General features: G+C 42.6%; 1 pseudogene; it reads right to left on the bottom strand.

Annotated features, from left to right (window-relative positions):
* Positions 1–1,462: 1,462 nt before the first annotated feature.
* LOC114635262 lies at positions 1,463–3,452 on the bottom strand (annotated as a pseudogene).
* Positions 3,453–7,837: the final 4,385 nt, after the last annotated feature.

The following is a 7,837-nucleotide window of genomic DNA, read 5'->3' as shown; positions in this document are numbered from 1 at the left end:
ATTCACAGGCAAATGGATGGAACTAGAAAATATCATCCTGAGTGCGGTAACCCAGTCACAAAAGAACACACAAGGTATGTACTCACTGATAAGTGGATATTAGTTAAAAAGCTCAAAATATCCATAATACAACTCATAGATGATATAAAGCTCAAGAAAAAGGAAGACCAAAGTGTAGATACTTCAGTCCTACTGAGAAGGGGGAACAAAACAATCATGGGAGGTAGAATGTGGGGAAAACGTGGAAGGAAGAGAGGAAGGGGGGGGAAAGGAGGGCAGGATCTGGTGTGGGAGGAGACTGGAGAGATGTACAGAGGGTCAGGAAATTAAACAAAGGTGTGTAGTAATGGGGTGTGGGGAACTGGGGGTAGCCACCAGAAAGTCCCAGATGCCAGGAATTCATAGGCTCAAGGACTCAACAGGGAAGACATTAGCTGAAATACCCAACAAAAAGGAGAGAGAACCTGTAGAGACCTTATCCAGAGGTTATGCTTGGCCACTGGTTGAGGGATGGGGCCACCCACCCATCTTATAAATTTTTAACCCAGAATTGCTCCTATCTAAAGGAAATACAGGGACAAGAGAACAGCAAATGAAGATAAGGTCATCTGGAGACTGCCCCACCTGGGGATCCATCCTATATGCAGCCTCCAAACCCAAACTCTATTGCTAATGCCAAGACGTGCTTGCTGACAGAAGCCTAATATAGATGTCTCCTAAGAGTCTCTTCCAGAACCTGACTGAAACAGACACAGAGGCTCGTAGCCAACTATAGGACTGAGCATGGGGGCGCCAATGGAGGAGTTAGGTAAAGGACTAAAGGAGCTGAAATGGTTTGCAATCCCATAGAAAGATCAACAATATCAACCACCATAGCTCCCAGAGACTAAACTACCAACCAAAGAATATTCATGGAGGGACCCATGGCTCCAGCTGCATATATAACAGAGTATGGCCTTATTGAACATCAATGGGAGGGGAGGCCCTTGGTCCTGTGAAGGTTTGATGCCCCAATGTAGGGAAATGATAGGGCAGAGAGGCAGGAGTACATGAGGGGAGCACCCTTATAGAAGCAGGGTGGAGGAGGGATGGGATATGGGGTTTGCAGAGAGAAACCAGGAAGGGAGTAACATTTGAAATGTAAAGAATAAAATAACCAGTAAAAAAAAAAATTCAAGTACTATACTGAATAGATGAAAGAGAGTAGGCAATCTGTCTGTCCCTGATTTTTGTGGAATTACTTTAAGTTTCTCTCCATTTAATTTGATGATGACTGTTTGCTTGCTGTACACTGCCTTTGTTGCCTTAAGGTATATGCAATTGTATTCCTGATCTCGAAAATACTTCTTTTTACTTTCTTTACCTTATAAATTCCGTTTACAATACCATATTCCACTAGCCTACAATTTTAAGTAATTTTTAGATGAATAATTAAGTAGTTATCTGCAATAATTAAACTTACACTATTGAAAGCCAACTCAATATTTTCAGCATCCAAAGTAGCTGATCTTTTGGTTGAACTGATTATTGCCACAAAATCTTCAAAAGTAGTGTTTACTTCAACTACAAATCCTTCAGAATGTCTTTTATTATCTTTCTTTTATCATGATATCGTGCTTTAAGATCTTCAACATAAAACTTGAAAAGATCAAGTGCAGTCGATCCCGGCTGACCCAGCATATTAGTGAATCGATTGTCAGAACTGGTGGTTGGATACAGCTCCATCCAAGAGGACAGAGTGCAGCTGCCCACAATCATCTAGAAAGATCTGAAAAGATTCCCTATTTTTACGCTGCCTCCTCCTTTCTCTCAACAAAGTCTTCTGTTTTTCTTCTTCTTCTTCCTTTTTTAAAGCCCAGACGTGTTCCTCAAAGCATATTAATGCCTCTTCCTTATCCATGTTCTGTAACTCTTCACCATCTGTGAACATTGGATTATCCATCAGACACTGCTGAGCTTCAGACTAAGTGGTAGAGTATGTAACATATTGTCAAGCATGGTTTCTAAGGCTTCCCAATTTCTCTTGCATAACTACTTTGCTTGTTCCTTTTCTTTCTTGGAAAGGAAGAACAAATCATTTTCATAGATTTCAAGGTGATCACACTCTGATATTGCATTCCAAACTTCCATCTCCCCAGACATTTGCTCAACTTTTTTTGTATCTGGTTGTGGAAGCCATTTTTTTCATGATTTTCAAGAAAACGCTGAAAAGATTCCTTAGATTCTTTGTATTTTTGATCTTGCTTCTTCTTTTTCCTCTTTCTCTCTCTTTATGGGCGTTAAAGACCTGCTTCTTCTCACTCAGCTTTGCTAAAGCACTCTATCGAGGATCATTTATGATCATTTTTATAGCTTGCTCCCATGAAGCATTAGAGGGTACCCGCTTTTCTTCAATAATTCTTTAAATTATTGCTTTGTCCCCTCCTTTTTATTCCAAGTATATTTGGTTTTTGTTTTGTTTTGTTTTTTGTTTGTTTGGGTTTTTTGGTTTTTGGTTTTGGTTTGTTTTTGTTGTTGTTGATGTTTTGTTTTGGTTTGTTTTGGGTTTTGGGGAGGGGGTTGGTTTGATTTAGTTTGGGTTGTTTGTTTGTTTGTTTGTTTGTTTGTTTGTTTTGCTGGTTGGCTCTCTTCCTCTTCTTTTTTAACAGTAAAATTGGTTATGGTTTCTTGTTTAGATGGTTCCTCTCCAGTGTTATTGGGTATATCACCACTTAGATCTTGAATAGCTGTGGTACTAGCAAGCTGTGTTTGCTCCTCAGTTGATACAGTTACTATATTTTCATTACCTATAGCAGTAACAACAATGGAAGTAACTTCAGGGTCAGGAGCAACTGGAACACTTCCCACAGCATTAGTAGGTGTAGTGGAAGTACTGGCATTAGCTGCTGCTGCTGCAGCTATGGTACTCATAGTGGTAGGAAGTTCTGTTGTAGGAACTGGGGCTGTTGATGTTGTAATACATTCTTCTTGCTTGCTGCTTTCTTCAGCTTTAATCATGGCATTTAAGTTTGATTTTCTAATAAGACCTCCAGCAACAATGGTATTCTGGTATCCTTCAAGATCTTCTAAGTTCCTTAGGTTTGGTCCAGCAGAACTCTTTTGTTTGAGAATTATAGTAATAAGGCTTCCCAGAATCAGATTTGTACTCTTTCCATGGGCATTTAGACAGTAGTTGCTCAGTAGGTGTTCTAAGATCATCTGGTAGACTGTTTTATTTCAGTATTGTAATAATAAGTCCTTCCATCAGGTGATTTATGTTCTGTCCACATTGATTTTTTTCACCAGATGCTGCACCTGCTGCTACATCTGTACTATTTACTCCAGGAAGTAAGGCAGGCTGCATGGAAGCCTGAGACAAATAAGACATCATCATTCCTGACATTACTGAAGACATCATTCCAGGCATTTGTCCCATTGGAGGGCCCCATAGAAGGCATCATCTACAGCATCATTCCATGAGGTACAGGAGACATGTTCGATCTCCGACCCATAGGGTACATACCCATCTGCGCATAATGCATGCCAGGATGCCCCATCATGAGACATCCATGCTCAGCTCCAGTACCCAGCCTCATCATTGGGCCCAGACTGATCCATCAGTGGCCACTGTCTCTACACATACCAACCTCAAAGACTTTTATCATTAAGAGGTATGGGATTTTTGTAAAAAGTTTTTTTCTTTCAATTTGTTTATATGGTAGATTACATTGATGGATTGTCAAATATTGGACCATCCAGTATCCCTGGAATGAAGCCTACTTGATCACAGTGGATGACGTTTTTGATGTGTTCTTGGGAACATTTTTTTTTAGTATCTTTGCATTAATGTTCATAAGGGAAATTAGTATAAAATTCTCTTGGTTGAGTTTTTGTGTGGTTTATGTATCAGGGTGACTGTGGCCTCACAGAATGAGTCTGGCAAAATTCATTTTGGTTTTTTTTTATGGAATAGTTTGAGAAGTATTAATATTAGTTAGTCAAAGGCTGGAAGAATTCTACACTAAAACCATCTGGCTCAGGGCTTTGTTTATTGTTGTTGTTGTTGTTTGGTTTTTGGTTTGGTTTGTTTCTTGGTTGGGAGAATTTTAATGACTGATTCTATTTTCGTAGGAGTTATAGGTCGATTTAAATTGTTTACCTTATCTTGATTTTATCTCAGTAAAATGGTATCTATCAAGGAAATCATCGATTTTTCATTTAGATTTTCCAATTTTGTGGAATACAGGCTGTTGAAGTAAGACTAAATAATTCTTTGGATTTCCCCAATATCTATTGTTATGCCCCCTTTTCCTTTATGATTTTGTTAATTTGGATATTGTCTCTCTGCCTTTTAGTTAGTTTGGCTAAGAGATTGTCTTTTGTTGATTTTCTCAAAAAACAGCTCTTGGTTTCATTGATTCTTTTTACTCTTCTCTCTGTTTCTAATTGACTGATTTCAATTCTGAGTTTGATATTTCCTGCCATCTACTCATCTGGGATGTTTTTGCTTCTTTTTGTTCTACAGATTTCAGGTGTGTTGTTAAGTTGCTAGTAAAAGATCTCTCCAACTTCTTTATGAAGGCACTTAGTACTTTCTTCTTAGCACTACTTTCATTGTGTCTCATAAATTTGGGTATGTTGTGACTTCATTTTCATTGAATTCTAGAAAGTCTTTCACCCTTTCTTTCTTTCTTAATCCAATGGTTATTTGTCGGACACTGTGCGTGCTCCAGTAACAGGGCAGCGGCGACAGCTGTCTCAGCGGGCGTGCGGAGCCAACCGCGGAGAGAAAGGCTTCTCATCCCGTCCCGTGAGCTGGCACGCAGCAGCAAGAGACACAGGACACAACCCGCGCGGGTAACTAGAGTACAGAGAGCGCCGGGGCTGACAAACGACTTCTCTCCCTCTCCCTGCCCCGTGCAGACAGGGGCGTGTGTGAGCCTTGACTTACTCGAATGAAGAGTCTACAATTCAAGAGACATGTGACGATTTAAGATATGTGGATTTATTAACAGATGACTTAGGTGGTGAATGGTAAAGGGCTCTCCCGAAACATGTCGGAAGGTGTTTTGCTTATATATTGGAAATGGAGGAGAAGGGCGGGGCCAGAGAAATCTTGAGGCAGAGACTTGTTCTCTCCGCCCTCTCGCTGGGCTCTGGGAGGCGTGGCCAAACTACAGTCCCACATCCCACCCTTTATTCTTTCATAAAAAAGGGGGGCATCTATGAAGGTGGAGTCATGTGACAAGTGACTCTCATGTGAGTCTCTCTGTGGGAGGGATTGTGGAAGCTAAAGCTGAGAGTCAGAATGTTTGGGAAGGCCGGAAGCACCTACCGTGTGAGGCTAGTCTCAGAGATTAGCACACGGGACTTCTAGGGCCTTATCACCAGGCTTTCTGGCCTCTACAGCTCACTGTCTCACAATTCTCTCTCTTAGGAGAGGTGTCACCTGTGATGAAAATTTTGGATGAGGAAGTCAAAAGAAAACACCACACAGGTCAGGGATGTAGCATAACCAAACCAAGGGTAATGGAAATTGAGGGTTGAGGTTGGGAAAGCAAGGAGTCATCGAATCAATTAAATACATATTGTACAATTTGAGAGTAATGGCATCTGATTAATCTAAATAGACATTATAACTTCTTCACTAACACGTCACTTCAGCTATGTGACTTTGGCAAGAGTTCATCTATAGTTGGTATCGAGTATCTCTGGGTCTTCAGTCAGACGAGATGACTGGGAGAAGGCAGTTTGTCAGGTTTCAGGAGATGGCGCTGTCTCGGCACTCTGGAGTCTGTAGTCTGCCGAGATGTAGGCAGCTTGTCTCTGTTGGATCTGTGGATATAATCACAGGGAAGCAGCATCTCCAGCAGGGAGATGTCTGAAAGGTGAGTATTGAATCACTCTTGGAAAGTCAAAGGTGTTTGAGGAAATTGGATGGCTGAAGGAGAAAACATTGTGTTAATAACATCTGGGGTAGACATCCACAGTTTGTCTGTGAAGGAAAATTAGTCGTTAATTAAAAGCTGAAAGGTTGTGGTGATCAGCATGTTGATTTAACCTGTGGAAGTAAATTTAGATGACTTTCAAACCTTGAAGAAATTTTAAAAGTTGAAAAAAATGTTGAGAATATATCATGCGTGAAAAGGAGACATTTAAACAAAAAGCAAAAAATTTGGGGTTGAAAAGCACAAACACTGTTGTTTTAGGCATTTCTGTTAGGGGAAAAGGCATTAATGGCAGATTTAGAAGTAGTGGAGGGAAGGCCTGTTCTTCCATGTGGTGGTTTGGGCTACCACGTGGTGGCTGGGTGTTCTAGCAGAGAGGCCAAGGAATTCCCCCTATTGTTTTTCTTAGAGAAAAGAAAGGCTAACTTTGAAGAAAAGTTTAAAGCGAAAAACATAGAAGTTTGATAACAGAGTCAGAAGGAGTGAAAGGCTGTGTGAGACTGAGCTATGGCGGGGAGACACCTAGAGGCTAGCACCTAGAGTAGGCAGCTCGCTGTTCTCAGAGGGGGAGGGGAGGGGAGGACAGGCAGCGGCAGTTTCTCTAGGCTCAGCCTGGAGTTTTTAGTTGTGAGAAACTGTAAGGTAAACAGAGGCAAAGCGGGTGCAGATTTGGGGGCAGGGACAAGTTCACGGGAGACATGTAGGTCAGCCACTGGGTATCTGGCATAGCCATTGGGGTAAAGTTTACCCTTGACTCTGGTTCGCCAACGTTCATTCCAGGGATCACTGATGGAAAGTTGAAAGTGAGTTTTAAGGTTGGTGAACATGGTGGACCACGGCTGGTGGACTCCATCCTGCAGCTCCAATATCTGCAACCTCCATATGTGGAGACCTCCTGGAGACATTCACCTGTGTTTCAGTAAGGGAAGCAGAGAAAAGGTCTGGGAGTAGTGGAGATGGATTCAGGGTGTAGGGGAATCTCAATTCTGGTTCAACATCCTTCAAGTGGGCAGTCCTGGGTTCCTATAACCTTGTTGTGTCCGTTGTAGGTTTCCCTGGCATAGAATCTCCAATGGTAGGTATTGGGAAGGCTAGGGAGCGGCTGGGCGGTAGCAGAGTTAGCGTGAAAAATGACAAAAACTGCCAAAAGAATGGAGGAGAGGGGGGCTTGTGGAGGGCACATGGCCTGGACAGTTGTCATTAGGTCATGAATGTCCTTCCAGGAGATCCTGTTGCTCCTCTGGGAGTGGTGTCTCCTCTGGCTTCTCCTCCTCTTCATTGGATTTTGGTCTGTCAGTGAGAGGCGGGCCATCTTCTTGGTTGGCGGGGTGGTGTCGGACATTTCTGGCAGGGATCCAGATAGGCTTGGGTTGGTCCTGTGGGAAGACACAAGCAAAACCCCTCTCGGTTGTAAGGAGGGGGTCTGGTCCCTTCCAAATTCCATCCAAAGGATCTCGCCATCATACCAGGATAGGGGGAGCTAGCTTTGGTGTGTGCCAATGGAAGGAAATAGGGGGGTATCTGGAGGTTTTGTAGATGTTAAATATGTTTAGGGTAGCCAGGGCCATCATTAATTGTACATTAGGGGGAACAGTCGATAGAGCATGAGACTCTTAATCTCAGGGTCATGGGTTGAAGCCCCACGTTGGGCGCCAGATGTCGGACACTGCCCGCACTCTGGTCACAGGGCGGCGGCGACAGAGCGGCGGTCTCAGACAGGGGCGCACGTGAGCCTTGACTTACTCGAATGAAGAGTCCACAATTCAAGAGACATGTGACGATTTAAGATATGTGGATTTATTAACAGATGACTTGGGTGGTGAATGGTAAAGGGCTCTCCCGAAACATGTCGGAAGGTGTTTTGCTTATATATTGGAAATGGAGGAGAAGGGCGGGGCCAGAGAAATCTT

This window comes from Grammomys surdaster, unplaced genomic scaffold (assembly GCF_004785775.1).
Source record: "Grammomys surdaster isolate TR1022 unplaced genomic scaffold, NIH_TR_1.0 75686, whole genome shotgun sequence".
Taxonomy (NCBI): domain Eukaryota; kingdom Metazoa; phylum Chordata; class Mammalia; order Rodentia; family Muridae; genus Grammomys; species Grammomys surdaster.
The sequence above is the reverse complement of the archived record's forward strand: the minus strand, read 5'-3'. Positions and strand labels throughout refer to the sequence as shown.